This window comes from Sus scrofa, chromosome 16 (genome assembly GCF_054392235.1).
Source record: "Sus scrofa isolate SSC_HxYL_T2T_F1_AM1 chromosome 16, Sscrofa_HxYL_maternal_Yorkshire_Landrace_v2.0, whole genome shotgun sequence".
NCBI classification, from domain to species: Eukaryota; Metazoa; Chordata; class Mammalia; order Artiodactyla; family Suidae; genus Sus; species Sus scrofa.
In genome coordinates this window covers 38078384-38097450 of record NC_139398.1, presented here as the reverse complement: position 1 = coordinate 38097450, position 19067 = coordinate 38078384, and the positions used below count along the sequence as shown (strand labels likewise).

Sequence of the window (19067 nt, the reverse complement as noted above, 5' to 3'; positions counted from 1 at the left end):
ACCGAATGAAAAAGGAAGCCATTAATTGAATAAACAAAGCATCACAGATTGTTCAGAGGAGGCAATACAGGCAGCATCACATCAGCCAACTACTAGCTTTTTCTAGGAAGGAATTACACGTGTTCCAAGGCCCGGATATGGTTTCACCCATCACAGTCCTTTCCAGAGAAAGAACTTCCGAGTATATGCTTCTGAACCATTGAGCACATCCTGCATTTGGATTTACCGTAGAGGCTAAAGTTCACTGTAATGTCTTGGTTGCATCCCTTCTGTGTGAGGAGAGACCGAAAGACAGAACTATCTGAGGCTCCAGGTTTTAGGAGACACATAGCCTAGAATAGTTCATTGGCTCTCTTTCACTTGCTGGCTCCCATCACCCTGGTGTCCATAGCCTACCCTGGGAAGTTGGCAAGACTCCGCTTTGGGTCTTATCTTCTCTCCACTACACAACTCATGATGGAGACAGATGATGTGAAAAACTCTGAGTGCTGGGTTTTTTTCTCTATTATCCAGTCCCTAGCACAGCTGTGGTACCTCATTGGAACCTGGCCTAATAGTTTTATGCAGTCAGATAATTATTCACAGGACTTATCTTCATTGAGCACATGCTGGGGAGAAAAATATATACAGGGAACATTATCTGCCTCAAATTCAAAAATTGGCTTGCAAAGACTTGATTCTTGTTCGTGTCATGAAAGGAAAATGAATGGTCTGCCTTTTTTTGGTATGAATGCATTTTCTGAACCCCTCCCCATCAATTCACAACTGTACCTCAGAAAATGAAGGTGTTCCAAATTATTTGGTCCTTGTTGAGACTTTATTTTCTGATTGTGCTTTCCCCCTCATCCCTGCCTACCTCAGTTACTTCCATTCCAGTTTCGTGAACCATACTTAGGAAAAGTGGAGTTTTGAAAGGAAGGAAGGACAAAAGAATAAAGAAGGAAGAGAGGGAAGGAAGGAAGAGAGGAAGGGAGGGAGGGAGGGAAAGAGAGAGAAGAAAAGAAGAAAAAAAATTTCCTTGCTCCCTTATCATATACAGACAGAACTTTTTTTTTTTTTTTTTTGGTTGCAGTTTTTCTCACCCCCAAAAATATGTCTTGCTTCTTACAGCATTTAGCATATTTCATTCAATGGGATTTTTTAATTAAATTTTTATATATTCCAAAAGCCTGTCAGAAACATAGAATTTGAAAAGTATTATGCAACTGAGTCACAAAGCTGGGTTTTTCATGTGTGTCAGGTCAGCCTACCATTTGGTACTCACTTCATTTGCCCAGAATTTAAAAGATACTCAATTTGAGTTTAGAGTTGATATTCAGCTCAGAGTAGAATAAAAACAAAAAGTTAGGCTGAATTACTTTCAAAAAAATTAAACTATAGGAAACTTTGACTGTAACTTGTTAATAACAGAAATTATTACTCATACATGGATAATAAACAGATACATGAAAAAATATTAGTTTTTTCTCCTCTGAGGTTTAGATTTCCAGCTGGGGGATGGTTTGCTCCCTTGAGAACCCTTGGAAATGTGTGGGGGAGGTTTTTGATTGTCATGATGACTGGGGACAGCCCCAGGCATTTAGTGAGTACAGGCTAGAGGTGCCAAATAACCTTCAGTGCATACAAGACATTCTGACTTAATGAAGAACTGTCACATCACAACAGCACCTCTCTTAAGAACCAATGGTGTTCCTATTCTTTATAGGTATGACATATGGGAGATATTAGGAAATTAGAATGGGTAACTTTTTTCATTTGTAGCCTGAGGCCAATCAAATGAACTAATTAGGAAACAGAAACTTCAGAAACTTCCCCTTCCTAAAATTACAGTTCACACCCACGGTAAGTAGTTGGTAATTTAAATTCTCAAAGGGTAGTGCCAGTGGGTTTGCTGGTTTTATGTAAGGCGGTAATATGCTGGAAACTGCTAATCTTATTACAGGAAAATAGTGCTATTATCTCAGAAAACAAAAGACTTTCTGTGATTTCAAATGCTCAAAATGGGGACAACTGTGGCACTTTAATAGTATTGAACCTGAAAAATAAATTTTAAAATTAAAATTATCCCTGTTAAGAGCCCAGACATCATTGTTTACATTGATGATGGGGATAAACGTGAGACTAGAAATCCGTACGTATACCAAGGAACAGAGGGTAAAATGAGCCATGTATTTAGTTTACTCTTGGCCAATTAAATATTTTTGTTTGTTTCATCCATTAAGAAGTACTACAGTGGGATTTATAATTGTTTAAATTTCATCAAAAGCTAGAGTTAATGATTTTTCAAATTAAGTAACTAACCTCTTCAAGTCTGTCGGAGCAGTATCCCTTAAAGGCAACATGAATTTATGACTTTCTTTTTTTTAAGCTTTTAAAATGTAATTTCTCATCTGAGATAGTGACCCAGCATCCAGTTCTTCATTATTGAGCTAAAACTCATGGACATCTTGGTTAATCTCATTTTTTTTGTTGTCGTTCTTGTTTTGTTTTTGTTTTGTTTTTGCTTTTTAGGGCCACACCCATGGCATATGGAAGTTCCCAGGCTAAGGGTCAAATTGGAGCTACAGCTGCCAGCCTATGCCAGAGCCACAGCAGCTCAGGATCTGAGCCAAGTCTGCGACCTATACCACAGCTCTTGGCAGCACCAGATCCCTGACCCACTGAGCGAGGCAGGGATGGAACCCGCAGCTTCGTTGATACTAGTCAGATTTGTTTCCTCTGTGCCACAACAAGAACTCTGGTTAATGTAATTTTTTATGTTTAGATGTTGTTACTTCTATCCAAGGCTCTAGCTTTAAAACTGTTTAATATAAATAGATCCCTGTGAGCTTTCAAAAATATTTTGTAAATCCTTCATGATGAGGTTTGGTTTAGTTGTGTATTTCTTTGTTCTCAATTTTTTGAGTTATTGCTGGAAAGTAAAACAGATAAAAAAATTATTTGGCTTTGAACTGAGTTTCAGCTTTGAATGAACTGTAACTATTACTTTACAGTTGGTTGAAATATTCTTTAGTTTTGCGTTAGAAGATTCCTCAGCGTTCTTTTTTTTTTTTTTTTCTTTTTTTTTTTTCTTTTTAAGGCCACACCCGCAGCATATGGAACTTTCCAGGCTAAGGGTCAAATCAGAGCCATAGCTGCTGGCCACAGCCACAGCCACAGCCACAGACACAGCAATACAGGATCTGAGCTGCACCTGCAACCTACACCACAGCTCATGGCAACGTTGGACACTTAACCCATTGAGCAAGGCCAGGGATTGAACCCATGTCCTCATGGATACTAGTCAGGTTTGTTAACCACTGAGCCACAATGGGAACTCCTCAAAATTGTTCCATTTTATCAAGGAATTGGTTAGTCTTCAGTTTCTCTGCAACAGCTCATAGGTGCAGAAGTTCAAGAACAGAGAAGATTGGAATGGAGTATGCTACAGTTTTTGAGATTACCAGTGTCATTAGAGGCATGATATCTTAGCATAAAACCAGCCAAGCTTAATGCCAGACAATTTAAATCCAAGACTGAAAACCTCCAGAATATAACATACAGATTATCTTCTACCAAACAACAAAATTTCATTAGTAGTGAGGCCCTCTGATTTTAATCACTGGAGGAGTGAATGTGGAGAGGAGCTTAGAAGTCTGGATAACACAGTCCAGTCTGAAGCCTAAAGAAATCCAAGATTCTTAGCTCTAAATCACATTCAACAGGTTGTTTATTTTTACTGCACAGCATCCTCATGACAATAACTTTTCAAATTGATAATATAATCCCTCCTCCTCCCTTTCCATCAACACATCTCAATTCATAAATGCTTTTAAAAACATAAAAAAATAGAACATATTAGGTCAAAAAAACAAATAAATAAATGCTTAGACTTTTCTGTGACAATGATTTCCTTCTCTGGGAACTGTTCCCTCTGTAGATACCAATCTATAAGGATAGCAATGCAGTCCCACCACTGGACCATAAGTGAACCCCTAACCAAGCTGATTTACTTATATTCTCTCCTCTGGGAATTAAGAACTGGGACTGCAAGTCTGTCTTTACCTTTTTTTTTTTTTTTTTTTTTTTTTTTGGTCTTTTTGCTATTTCTTGGGCCGCTCCTGCAGCATATGGAGGTTCCCAGGCTATGGGTCGAATCGGAGCTGTAGCCACCAGCCTACGCCAGAGCCACAGCAACGTGGGATCCAAGCTGCGTCTGCAACCTACACCACAGCTCACGGCAACGCCGGATCGTTAACCCACTGAGCAAGGGCAGGGACCGAACCCGCAACCTCATGGTTCCTAGTCGGATTCGTTAACCACTGCGCCACCACGGGAACTCCTGTCTTTACCTTTGAGTGACTTTTAGCAAATAATTCAGTTGTGGAATATAGACTACTCACAGGGGAAGGCAGTCAGTGGAGGTGTGAGACTGCATATGGTAGGCTAAGAGAAGTAGAAATGGGCCCTTGTTTCGTGGCTGTCACTGATCCCATGAGAATCAATTATCTCATCCCATTATACACAGTTTCCTTTAGGAACATTGCTTCTGTTCCTTGCAATGTTCCAGAGTTCAACTTCCCTTCCACCAAAAATATGAAATAGTGAAATCATATTATTTGGCTCCATCTCAAGATATTAATCCTTTGTTACAGGTAATTTCTGATTGGTTCCTCAAAGCATCCCCTTTCTGGGAATGTGATATAAATAAGCAGGAGACAAACATCTATGTATTGAAACTCTAGGTGTTTCCCAATATTCAGTAAAATTTGAAGTGACTCAGTCTTTCTATACTTGTCTACTCATTTGCAAAATTACTCTAGAAGACTAAGATGCTGTCACTGAGACTCACAGTAGCAGAAATTACATAAATTCATGAGAGGACCCCTCACTTTTCCTCCCTACATTATTTTCTTTCTCGATTGCAGCTGTTATTCAGTCAAAAATTCTTAAAAATTTAATGTCAGTGGGCATTTAGGTTGCTTCAATGTCTTAGTTAGCTATTGTGAATTGTGCTGCAATGAACATACAGGTGAAGGATCTTTTTCAGTAACAGTTTTATCCAGATATGTGCCCAAGAATGGGATTGCTGGGACATAAGGTAGTTCTTTATTTAGTTTTTGGTGGTACCTACATACTGTTTTCCACAGTGGTTGTTCCAATTTACATTCCCACCAACAGTGTAGGAGGGTACCCTTTTCTCCACACCTTCTCTAGCACTTGTTATTTGTTGACTTGTTAATGATGGCCATTCTGACTGGTCTAAGGTGGTGCCTCATAGCAATGAGATCCTGCTGTATAGCACAGGGAACTGTATCTAGTGACGTAGTGGAACACGATGGAGGATAATGTGAGAAAAAGAATATATATTTGTATGACTAGGTCACTTTGCTGTACAGTAGAAATTGACGGAACACTGTAAGTCAACTATAATGGAAAAATAAAGATCATATTAAAAAACTAAAAAACCAAGATAGAACTAAAAAAAAATCAATGCTATTAAATTAAAAGTCTATTTCAATCCTATGTTATGACTGTCTTAGTGAGGGAAGTTTTTAACCTACAATGTGAGCTAAAAATATGCAATGATCATCTCTGATCCATAGACAATGATCAAAATAATTCTAAAGGTGCTGTGAATGGAATAATCAAGGTTCTCTGCTCTTGGTAGATACACAATGAGGCTGGTGATATAACCTATAAGTAATATCTTAATTGAACTCAAGAAATTGAGCCTATAAATTTAAGTACTTTTTCTAAGACTCTATTTTACAAAAATTGTAAGGCAAATCTTTCTGCTCTACATAAGTATACAGAGAGTTAACCGCATACACCAAGCATCCCTAAAAACATTTCTGCATGCTGTGCTTGGTAGAAAAAATGTGGTTCTGGGAGTGATTCAGAGTACTGATCCAGGCTGCACGGGTCCTGGTTGTTCAACCTGTTCACTGCTTATTTGAGTGATACTCAAGATTTTTAAAACTAAATTCCTTTTGACCCAAATCAGCCATTGTTAGTTTCTCTAAGAGCTTACGTATAAAAGCCTGATTGAGGAGTTCCCGTTGTTGCTCAGTGGTTAGCAAATCCAACTAGGAACCGTGAGGTTGCCGGTTCGATCCCTGGCCTCACTCAGTGGGTTAAGAATCTGGCGTTGCTGTGAGCTGTAGTGTAGGTCGAAGATGTGGCTCAGATCCCATGTTGCTATGGCTCTGGCGTAGGCCAGCAGCTACAGCTCCGATTAAACCCCTAGCCTGGGAACCTCCATATGCCACTCGTGTGGCCCTAGAAAGACAAAAACAAACAAACAAACAAAAAACCTGATTGAATATATAATAACAAAAATACTTATGCCAAAAGCAGGAGAATAATATATAATACGAACCCAGAGTTTGAATTCAAAACTGAGAGGTCCTAGATTTGAATCAAAGCTCTACCCACTCATTTGGGTAATTTGAGGCAAGCGAGGCATCTTCTTTGAGTCTCGAGTTCTTCAGATATAAAGTAGAAGTAAAGTATAATAGCACGATGGGAAAATTACATAAAATAATGTAGTAGTAAACCAGTCCAGATTAACATGTTTAAAGGCTTTAAGTGTGAAAAATCTTTTCACATTACATTAAAATTATTTATGGGAAGATGATAATGTCCCTACTAGATTATAAACTGCTGCATTAGCCAGCTTCCGCTGCAGCTAGAAACAAACGCAGAATCTCATGGCTTAAAAAGGCAAATGTTTACTTCTCTCTTAGGTCTACGGGTTGACTGTGGCTTGGCTGGGCTCACCAGGGTCATCTGGCTCATGTTAGGATATGCTCCATGAGCTCGCTTTCCAGGGTCCAGCTAGAGGGCAGTGGCTCTCCACAATAGGCTCTTTGAATAATGGATGATCTTTAAAGTCTGGATACTTCATGTCAGTTCACCTTCCACTGAGGTGGGTACACAAGCTGGCTACTATACCTGGAGAACAAGGAGAAACCAAAGAAAGGGGCAGGCCACTCCAGATTGGTGGTGGCAGCTTTAATAAGCAAGGGAACTTACATAAGAGGCTTATTATATAGGTGACTGCAAGAAGAGTCAATCCTCTATCTGTCCACTAGAATCTTAAGAGTTTATACAAAGTCTTCAACTGGGTTCAGTCACATATGCCAGGCAGGTAGTCTTAACAACACATTGCTCTCTCAAGGCTGCATCCTTGAAAACGGTCCCCACTGTGGGAATGGTGGGCAGAATACACATTCCAAGGACAAGGAAGGGGGTTCTGATTGCCTGGGTCCTGCTTCCAGGTTAATCAGTGATCACATCCTCTCAATGACCTCCTCCAACAACTGACCATGCCCAACATGAAAGGGACAGGGAAGTATCTTCCTTACAAAAGTGGGTGAAAGGGAAAAAGGTGGATGATATTTCCTGAATAGTACAATCTACAAAAGCTACCGATAGGTAGAGACAGTATCTTTTTTTTTTAAATCTCAGAGCCTAGGATATAACTTGGCACAAATTAAGTGATTAAAGAATATTTGTTGGAGTTCCCATCGTGGCACAGTGGAAACGAATCTGACTAGGAACCCTGAGGTTGCGGGTTTCATCCCTGGCCTCGCTCCATGGGTTAAGGATCCAGCGTTGCCGTGAGCTGTGGTGTAGGTCGTAGATGAAGCTTGGATCCGTCATTGCTGTGGCTCTGGCGTAGGCTGGCGGCTACAGCTCTGATTAGACTCCTAGCCTGGGAACCTCCATATACCTCGGGTACAGCCCTAAAAAGACAGACAGACAGACAGAAAGAGAAAGAAAGAATATTTGTGGGGTGGAGTCATGAATCCCAGGCCATTGATGGATGGAGAACAGCTTGAAAAAAGTTATTAGAAGTCACCCAATCCTTCTAGCTAATTTTAAAGAGTGGGAAGCTGAGATCTATAAGGTTATGTGATATATACACGTTCTCAGATAGCCTAATGCCCTATGTTGGTGGTCTTTCTATCAGGGAACATAACTTCAGTTCTCCCCCCTATCCCAAGCCTGGGGTGTGAGCAGGAGTGGAAATCTTCCATTCTGGAATGTATTGTTAAATAGGGCAGAATGAAATGTATGTATTGTTAAATAGGGCAGAAAAAGCCAGATCCACATATTCAATGCCTCTATTATCATCAGCTAGGATAATTAGCCGCTAGTTAAAAGCCGTTGGCCACAAGGTAAAAGAGAGACCAGCTCTGCACAAGCATCTGAATTGGTGCAAATTAAGAAAATACTATTTGAAAAAAATATGCACCCCATGATCATACCAGTATTATTTACAATGGCCAAGACATGGAAGCAACCTGAATGTCCATCAATAGGTGAATGGATAAAGATGTAATGAACTATTAGCCACCCATTAAAAAAAGAAACTCTGCCATTTGCAATACCATGAGTAGACCTAGAGGGTATTATGCTAAGTGAAACAAATCAGACAGGGAAAGACAAATACTGCATGATATCACTTATTCATTGACTCTAAAAAAAAAAAAAAAGGATGCAAACAAAGCAAAATAAAAAAGAAACTCACAGATAAAAAGAATAAATAGGGGGTTACTAGAGGGGAAAGGGGTAGAAAGTGAGTGAACGAGATTAAGGAAATTAAGAGGTACAAACCTCCAGTTATAAATAACAAGCCATGGGGATGTAATATACAGCATCAGGAACATGGTCAATAATATTGTAATAAATTTTCATGGGGACAAACTTATTATTAATAGACTTGTGGTGATCATAATGTATGCAAATGTCAAATCACTACATGGTACACCTGAAACTAATGTAATATTGTAAACTATATTGCATTAAAAAAAATCAGTTTAGGTGATTCCCCCATTTTAACAGAATAAAGGAGAGAACCACATAATCATTGCATCAGATGCAGAAAAAGCATCTAAAACAGGTCAACATTAATTCATGAAAAAGACTCAGAAAAACAAGAATAGACGATAATACACTCAACCTCTTTGTGTTTGCACTGGTTGAGTGTTGGCAATACTAATTAAAATTTAGTGTATAGGGAATTCCCTTTGTAGTGCAGTGGGAACGAATCTGGCTAGTATCCATGAAGAGGCGGGTTCCATCCCTGGCTTTGCGCAGTGGGTTAAGGATCTGGCAGTGCCGTGAGCTGTGGTATAGGTAGCAGATGCAGTTCAGATCCCATGTTGCTATGGCTATGGCATAGGCCGGCAGCTGCAGCTCCGATTCAACCCCTAGCCTGGGAACTTCTATGTGCCGCTGGTGCAGCCCTTAAAAAAAAATTAATAAAATAAAATTTAGTATACAGAAGAGGATCAGTTTTGGGAAGAAAATCATTTGTTTAATTTTGAATATATCCAATTTGAAGTGCTCTGTCTTTGAAGACATCTAAGAGGAAATTCCAAGGGGATAGATGGCTGGTAGTTCTAGAGGTTATAGCCAGATATGAAAAGAATGATAAATGTAGGTGTCATGGCTGGCAGGAGGTGTGGAAGTGATAGTTACAGATGCGGTTGCACAGAAGCTCATGGCATGGTGTTTATGAGCATGCACTTTGGGGTCTCACTGCTTGAGTTATACAAAGCCTTTAGCATTATAATCCTGTGAAATAAATTCAGTTTCTCATTTTACTTTAAAATTGGGATAATGGTCTATCAGCCATTACAATATATCTACTCGATAGTACACTGCAAGGATGTTATGAGAATTAAGGGAATTTTAGGTAGAAAATGGCCTGCCATATACTAACTTTATAATTTCATAATTTTTAAAAATCTATAAATTTTGTTTTGCTTTTACTAATGTTATTGTTTGATTAAAGCATAATTGGTTTATAATGTTGTGCCAATTTCTGCTGTACAGCAAGGTGACTCAGTTTTATATATATATGTATATGTGTATATATATATAAATATATGTATGTATTATATGTGTGTGTATGTGTGTGTGTGTGCATGTATGTGTGTGTGTGTGTATGTGTGTATGTGTGTATGTGTACATAGATATGTATGGGGTTTTTTTTTCTATTTTTTTCCATCATGGTCTGTCTCAGACTGGATAAAGTTCCTTGTGCTATAAGTAGGACATTGTTGTTTATCCATTCTAAATGTAATAGTTTGCTCCTAATAACCCACAATTCCAAGTCCATCCCACTCCTCCCCCTCCCTTGGTGACCATCAGTCTGTTCTCTATGTCTATGAGTCTGTTTCTGTTTTGTAGATAGGTTCATCTCACATATAAGTGATATCATATGGTATTTGTATTTCTCTTTCTGACTTACTTCACTTAGTAGGATAATCTCTAGTTGCATCCTTGTTGCTGCAAATAGCATTATTTTGTTCTTTTTATGGCTGAGTAGTGTTCCATTGTGTATATGTACTACATCTTCTTAATCTATTCATCTGTCAGTGGACATTTAGGTTGTTTCCATGTCTTGGCTATTGTGAACAGTGCTTCAGTGAACACTGGGGTATATGTATCTTTTTGAATTATAGCTTTGTCTAGATATATGCCAGGGGTGGGATTGCTGGATCATATGGTAATTCTATTTTTTGTTTTTTGAGGAATCTCCATACTGCTTTTCATAGTGGCTGTACCAATTACATTCCCACCAACAGGGTAGGAATGTTCTCTTTTCTCTACACCCTCTCCAGCATTTGTTATTTGTACTACTGTTATTTTGAGAGAAAGAAAATAGAGTGAAAATATGAACAGGATCTGAAACAAAGTTCTGTGATTGAGAACTCGTATTTACAACACTGTTTTTGCATCTTTGTTATAAAACTCTTTTTCCTAAACCGAGTTCAAAAGTATCTTATCTGTAGTTTTTACTTCCCCACTGTTTTAGATTGTGTTTGCTCAGAAGCAGATCCAGAGACAAGGCAGTGAGTGTGTGTAGTTTACTTGGCGGCGTGATACCAAGAAATGTTGCTCAGGCTGTTGGGAATGAGAGGGGGAAAGGAATGAAGCCAGTATTATGAGGATTACCACCCTGGTTAGCTATGTGGGAAAATGTGACTTGACTCCACCGTAGATCTCTAGGAGGCAATGTGGAACACATCTCAGAATTATTGCAGCTAGGAGTAGAGAAAGTGAGAATATCTTTTCACCAACCCCCAACTGTCCAAGGTCAAGGGCTACTCCTGCACCATTAACTTACTGGCATTTCTGGCTTACCTTCTGCATAGGCTAAGAGTTTACCCAGGGTCAGTAAAAAGCCCTTAGGCAGAAAGCAGCAGAAAGTAGGCTTTGGTATGCAGAGCTGAGTGCAGCGGATATGGCAGGCCCCCATAGCTATTGCTATACCCACCCTCCAGATAAGGGATATACTAAATAATAATGGCCTGATTTAGTAACTAACCCTGTTGGTCCCAAAAGAGATTTATAAATCAAAAAGAAGTTTTAAAAATTATATCAAGAAACTAAATTCAAGAATTTCTACTTTAAAAGCCTAATGCATTATTATGAAGCATTGTGCAAGCTTTAAATGTGGCAAGGATAGTAATTTTACAAAATGGATCACTAAGTGAACAGTTACTTATAATGCCTGTATTGCTACAAAATAGGAGAAAAGCAATGTACCTGTAAATCTTAAGATGTATCAACATAAAAGCCATTCCATCCACATATATTTTTAAATGACATTTAGTCTGCTGTTTTCCTGAAGACTGAGTAACTTCCTGTTCCATCATTCATGGATACATGGTACTCAGAGATGGATCCTTTGTATGTTGTAGATAAAATATATCTATATCCCATTTTTTTTTTTCAGGGCTGCACCTGTGGCATATGGAAGTTCCCCAGCTAGGGGTGGAATCAGAGCTGCAGCTGCCGATCTATACCACAGCCATGGCAACACCAGACCCTTAACCCACTGAGCAAGGCCAGGGATCAAACCTGCATTCTCATGGATATTAGTAGGGTTCTTAACCCAGTGAGCCACAACAGGAATTCCTGTCCTGCTTTAATTAAGCCCTCTCATGCCTTTAACACTTTTGTTATCTTCTGTCCTTCATAAAACCATGCTTCCTCCTGGCCTTTCCCTTGTCATAACTGCTACTGACCAAGTTTCCTGGAAGGTCAGAAAGTAGAATTTGATGTTCTTCTCCCTCTTCTGCATTCCTGACCCCCTCCTTTCTTCCAGATCATAACTCTTGCTCTTATTATATTCTATCTTCTTCTGTGGATCAATTCAACCTCCAATTCCACCACTTAACTTTTTTTTTTTCTTTTTACAGATGCACCTATGGCATATGGAAGTTCCTGGACTAGGAATCAAATTGGAGCTACAGCTATAGGCCTGCGTCACAGCCATGGCAACACTGATCCAAGCCACATCTGCAACCTACACTGCAGCTCATAGCAAGGTCGGATCCTTAACCCACTGAGTGAGGCCAGGGATCAGACCCGAATCCTCACAGAGACTCTGCCAGGCTCTTACCCACTGAGCTACAACAGGAAGTCCACCATTTAATTTCTAAGTCACTCCTTTTCTCACTTCCTAAAGGAAACCTCCCTGATTGTAGACGCTGCCCATGTACTGCTACCCTGTACTTCTTCACCACACTGTTAATGATTGTTATTAAAATTCCAAATGTATTCATACAAATCAACTGTCAGTACTTTAGATGGTTCTCTAAGTTCTGGCAATTTACATTTTTTAAATTTGATTTTCACGATGATTAAAGTTATTCCAAGTTTACAAATGAAGAAAGTGAGGACTGATAAATTAAGAAATTTGCTAATATCACACAACTAAAAAGCCTTGAGCTGGTCCAGTATCAAACCCAAGTAGCATAATTCCAGAACTTACTCTTCTGCCCAAACAACTCCACTGTGTCCATAGTATTTTAATGTGTTTTTCCATTGTTGTTTACCATTTATCTTGAAAAATTCTGAGCTTTCTGAAAGAAGGGATCATATCTACATTGCCACATAAGTAAGTCCTAGACCCCTGCTTGATGCAAAACGGGTGCCTGACTTATATTTGCTGAATAAATGAATGAATAAGCCAGTCAATATCTAGTCCTGCATTGTAAAATAACTTAAGGGATAGTCAATAAATTGGTGATGGATCAGTAGTTTTATTTTCCTATGATAAAACTAAATATATTGACCAAAATAGAAGCACAAAAATAAGCCACTTAGTAGTAATTTATAACACTATTTTTTCTTAATTTTTCTTCTTAAAATTGCCCATTTGCATGCAAATATCTCAATTTAGGCTGGTTAGAAGGGCAGGTTCCAATTAATAAAATATCCTTAAAGAAATAAAAGTTTGTTACTTAAATGTTCATTGCAATAAACCAAGTCAATAAGATTTGCTTAACGGATATTTTTTGGTTCATTTATTATACTTTGCTCTTTCAAAAAATCTTTATTTCTTTATGGCTGTACCCATGACATATGAAAGTTCCCAGGCCAGGCTGGATCCTTTAACCTATGGTGTGGGGCCAGGGCTTGAACCCACTGCAGTCAGATTCTTAACACACTGTGCCACAGCAGGAACTCCTCCAATAATCTTTAAAATATCAAAACGTATGTCCAAGATTATGCTGTTACAGAGATTATAAAAGAAGGAGAAGATCTAAACTTTCTTCTTAAGTATTTTACAATTTAGTTTGATATATAACAAATAATGGAAAGAAAAGAAAATCTCTAACCAAGTGAAGTTTTGTACGATGCCTACTGCAGTGTTATAGATGTGCTGAGTGGAAGTTCTTCCTGAGGGATGAGAAATCACGAAAGTTTAGAGGAGAAGGTGATTTTGAGACAATATGGGTTTTTCACGAGTAAAGATGAGGGAATTGTAGGAGAAGGACGGGGAAGGCTAGAGCAATGAGCTGACAAGTAGGGAGCCGATAAGTAGAACAGAAAGGCAAGCTGCTTGCCATAATAATCGTTTGTGATAGGTAATGCTCTGGTAAAAACAACAGAACTGCCTGATGGAAGACAGTGACCGGCTTGCTGAATATTTAGACTAATGTATGAGCTGATCAAGAGCAGTTGTAGGCTTAAGAGCAGAATGATGAACGAAGGTCAGGAGGAAGATTGCACAACGTTACTTTTAAAAGGATGAAGGAAGAGCAGAGGCTGACGGTAGAGAGAACAGCCAGGAGGCTACCATAGTTATTTAAACATAAGGTGAAAGGGACCTGGATTACAGTGTAAGCCCTGAGGAATCCGAAGGAATAAAGAGATATGAGTCACCATGAGGGCAGAATGGAAAAGACTGGATGTATGAATCTAGGGAAAGGAAGAAATAAACAGTTATGTAAGTCGGGAGAACTGGAACAATTGTGGCACCAATGTTAGAAGAGAATTAGTTGTGAAATCAGGTGGTGGGCATAAAAAGGAGAATGAGAAATTCAGATTTAGACACACTGCTCTAGAAGTGATGGAAAGCAGAAGTGACATCTTTTTAAGGCTTTTACAAACAGGAGACAGAAATGTAAGAAAAAATCTTGGCCAGAAATTTATTTGGGAATGAAACAAAATTTACAAATGATTTTATTTTATTTACTTCTTGTTTTTATTTTTGGGCTGCACCCACACATGTGGACGTTCCCAGGCCAGGGATCAAATCTGCATTTCAGTTGCAGCCTGCGTCACACCTGGATGCAAGATTTTTAACCTGGTGCACCACAAGGGAACTTCCTATAAGTGATGAGTTTTAAGTAAATTATTTATATAGCAATTTTTGCGAAATGATTTGTTAGGAAGCATTCTCCTTACAAATGCAGGCTGACTGTAGAATTGAAATTTACCTACTAAAACTCAGATATACCTCAAAAAAATGTAACTTTATTTTCTGTGAGTTCTTACCTTTCTGCTTTTAATTCAGTGACTAAAGAAAAATATCTTAAACTTGCCCACTGATATTATTGTTGAAGGTAAATATTCAATAGCTCAAAATTTAATCTCCCTATCAAGACGGTTGTGGCTCTGTCATAGGGTTTCGATTCTACCTTCTCCATTTTAAGATTTATCCAAATACTCGTAGAGGTGGTGGGATGAGGCCATTAATCCAGAAACTACCATTTCCCATGATGCAGACGGCCACTGTGATATGCTGCGTTCTCGTGAGTTATTAAGCATCTTCAACTGGTATTTATCTTGAACCAGTCCTTCCCTCTAGCCTTTTGAAGCTTTATGCTAACACCATTTTGAAATATATGTTCCTGTCATAACATCTAGTCAAGGCCCCTTCCATTCTATCAGTTTTCTCAACATTTTCTTGTCATACTTTCTGGTCACACAGGAGCTTGTGGATACCACAAACAAGATTCACCCAACTGAGAAAAGTATCCCTGGTCCATTCACTTCCTCCAAAGCATCACTGCTCTTTTGCTCCCAAATCATATTATTTGTGACGCCATTCTGAATTGGGGGTTCCCTGAAAGATTTGCATAATCCTTTCAGAATCTAGAGAATCAGAGTTCAAGCTCCCATATTTTGGTTCCCCTACCCCAAATTTATTTGGATATGTTTTGCTGTCCACCAGGGTCTCAAATTTGGGAGAGAGACTATAGCTAAGATCCACTGGGATACTGAAGCCAACTTATACCACTTCATGAAATTACCTGTTTATATTTTTAGGGATGTTGCCAGCCACCTGTTAAACAGACATCATTCTAAATGAAATTATATGAACTTACGTTTAAATTAATTATATTAAGAACAAAAGTAATAAATGCTCCAACTCATGTCCTAATAATTTTAATACATCTTTACTAATTTTATTTTACTCATAAAATAGGCTTCATTAATATCTATGTCCTTGAGGTTACTTACACATAATGTTTCTTTTCAAGTCTCCCTTCAATGATATCAGTTGGGAGCTTGAAATCGTCCACAATGTGATATTTACACAACAGAAATTGTCAAATGCTACGGTAAATGTTGACCAACACACCACTGCTTATGACTCACCTCTTGCCTCCCCGAACCCTTCATCCTTTCTCCTCTTCTTTCCAGCGGTCTTAGGGTTTTATTACTTCTGCTTCATATGTGAAAAGGCCTGCCTTTATATATTCCCCTTTTTCTGGGTTAAAAAATGTGATAGTGGCATTTATTATTTATTAAAAGAAGGGCAGCAGAGGACTTGGACTTTGAAAACTATTATCCTCATTCTGTGATTACTATCTTGCTTTCCAAACCCTATCTTCATCATAACTAAAAGGACACATCTCAGCCAAGATTCCAAATTGTTCCAAATTCCAAATTAATAGAGTTCCATTAGTAAGGATTTATTACAGTCACCAGGAGCAATAAATTGTCTATTTGAGTTCTGAATAATTCACAATTGCAAATGTGCCTCCATATTTTACCACCCTGGCATTCTCGGCCCCTCATAACTGTCTTAGTTTCTCATAGTTATAAAGCTGATTTGATTTAACTAGTAATTCATGAACATGAATAATTATGTTCCCTTGGCATCTTTAGCAAATGCAATCACCTTAGAAGAGCAATCTCAAAGCAGAGGATTTTCTGCAGTTCAGTTTCCAGAAATGAAACGGAGGAGGTAAGACACTGCTTCGTTAGTCACTAAGAATTATTTATAAAATTGGAGAAACCACAGACTAGTGAATGTTTCAGATTCTTCTAGCTCCTACTCTCAGTCTTAGTCCAATTAAGCTCTAGACTAAATCTCTACTTTCTCACTCCATTGATTAAATGGCCACTTTTCCAGATAGAATTTAAAAGAATAAGCATTCAGGAAATATATTTATTGCCAAATTTTCTGAAGAAATTATTCCAGTTCCCTGAGTTAAGCCAAAGAAACAGAATAACAAAGTTTCATTCATGGGATAATGCTAGAACTTTTTACTGAGCGCAATGGGAAATTGGAATATCTGTTAATGAGACAAGGAAGCTAGTTACTCTGAAGGGTATCACTATCGATACCTTACAATTATATATGCTTCTTACTTTATCCTTCAAAAGAAATAATGTGAAGTTCACCTGGGAAGACTCATCCTTGTGGGAGAGCATTCTATAGGTGATACTGTTCACCTAGTTTTGTAAACTCCGCTTACCAAACCTTAACTCTAATGTTTAAGCAAAACCTACCTATCCAGGTATCATACATAGCAAAACATGAAGGTTTAATTTACTCTCAAGGAAGAAACAAGTATTTGTGGAAATTATTAAAGCAATAGTGATAATACTACCATATTCTATATAAGGAAAAGAAAACAACAAATTAATTTAACAAAAAAATTAACTAAGCTGTAAGTGTATACACAGGTAAGATTTTCATATCACCTGATGATAATAGAGCATGGCTAGAAATAATGATCCAGTATCATCTAGATTTTGCTGTTTGTTTCACGGTGATCTTTCAAATCTTCTAAGATGGAAGAACGCTTTTTCCTCCTCATCTCTTATTAATAAATGCAATTATTTCTTTTTGCTCATGCATTTATTTAGAAGCAATTGAGTATTTATCACATTTCTGCAGATGTGTTTGCCTCCCTGTAAAGTGTGTTTTTGCCTTTACAAAAAGTTAATTGCCTACTTTCCTGTAATAAGAATAGCTGCATCTTGTTTTAGCACAGTGCTGTTTTTTTACATTATTGCTCTATGACACTTACCCCGCTGCCATGATGTGACTATTCTATGTGTGAAGAGCTTCTCCATCTACGATGTCGGTAGAAAATGTCACACCTTCCTTAGAGATGGGAGGTGAACATACAACTCTCACATCAGATAGCCCAGTTATACTTTTTATAGACCACCCATCAAGTAACAATGCTAGCAACAGTTTAAGGCATCATTGTTTACTTCATATCCAGTATCTTTTATGCATCAATTTCCTTGCAGATCAATTGTTTCATTTACTTTTGACAACTATCAGAATGAATAGTTAGAACAATTATGATTTCCTTATTTAAGATGAGGAAACTAAGTCCTAAAAGTTAATTTACATTCTCAAGGTCAAAAAATTAGTGACTTGAGTTGGTATTAGAAGAAAATCTTCATATAGATAAATGCTTATATATAGTCAAATGAATTTTGAAAATACAAAGATGTGGTTTAAAAATTGCATGTGTAATATAATATTAATTTAAACTATAGACATGCAAAAACTACAGTTAGGAAAGCATATTTTATAAATTTCAAATATCTGTTCTGTTCTAGGCTGTGATAGATACTATGTTTACTTAGAGGTATACACATGGTCCTCACCACACTAGAAATAATAATTCAATGGAAAAGACAAAGACTAATAAAATAAATACAAAAATAAATCTATAATAACACATTATGAAAAATGTAAGCAAAAAACAAAGTTCTATGGAGAGTATCTAATTTAATGCAAATAAGGGCTGATTAGACTCTAAAGAAGTTAATCAAGGTTGCGAGCAGAAAGATGACTAGGAATTAGTCAGATGAAGATGTTGGATAATTTAAAATTTTTTCTTTTTACTTTTCTGACTTTCCAAATTTCTACAAAACATGTTACTTTACTGTTTAGGAACTAGGGATATGTAACAATAAACTTAAGTCATTTGTTTTCAGCCTTTTTCTCAACACATATATTTAAGGTTTTTAAATTTATGTTTAAACATTGATTTAGCTTTTTTTTTTTTTTTTTTTGTCTTTGTCTTTTCTAGGGCCACACCCGCAGCATATGGAGGTTCCCAGACTAGGGGTCTAATTGGAGCTGTAGCTGCTGGCCTATGCCAGAGCCACAGCAACATGGGATCTGAGCCACATCTGCGACCTACACTACAGCTCACTGCAACACTGATTCCCCAACCCACTGAGCAAGGCCAGGGATCGAACTGGCAACCTCATGGTTCCTAGTTGGATTCATTAACCACTGAGCCACGACAGGAAATCCTATTAAATTTTTTTTTTAAAAAAACAATTAAGCCCAAATGAAATGAAAAGAAAATGATAAACAGTAGAACTCATAAAACAGAAAGCAAACATGCCAAAGAGAAAATTAATAAGAACAAATATTGAAGCTTTGAAAGGACTAATAAATCAATATTGAAATCAAGAGCAAGAGTAATTATTTATTAATAACAAAAATGTTAATATTTGGGTTAATAAAGGACATCATTAAAAAGGCTACAGAATCTAAAAATATC

The 19067-nt window shown here is 37.7% G+C and overlaps 1 protein-coding gene across 3 annotated transcripts in view; it reads left to right on the top strand.

The window, feature by feature from the left end:
• PLCXD3 (phosphatidylinositol specific phospholipase C X domain containing 3) overlaps positions 1-19067 on the top strand; it is a 400359-nt gene that overhangs the window by 369158 nt on the left and 12134 nt on the right. For 2 of the 3 annotated variants that reach the window (XR_014831240.1, XM_085002204.1), the window contains one exon: positions 16411-16489. The exons of the other annotated variant lie outside the window; for it this stretch is intronic. The gene's annotated coding sequence lies outside the window, so the exon portion shown is untranslated. Of the gene's footprint in view, positions 1-16410; positions 16490-19067 lie in introns of those variants that run through there. 3 annotated transcript variants of the gene reach the window in all.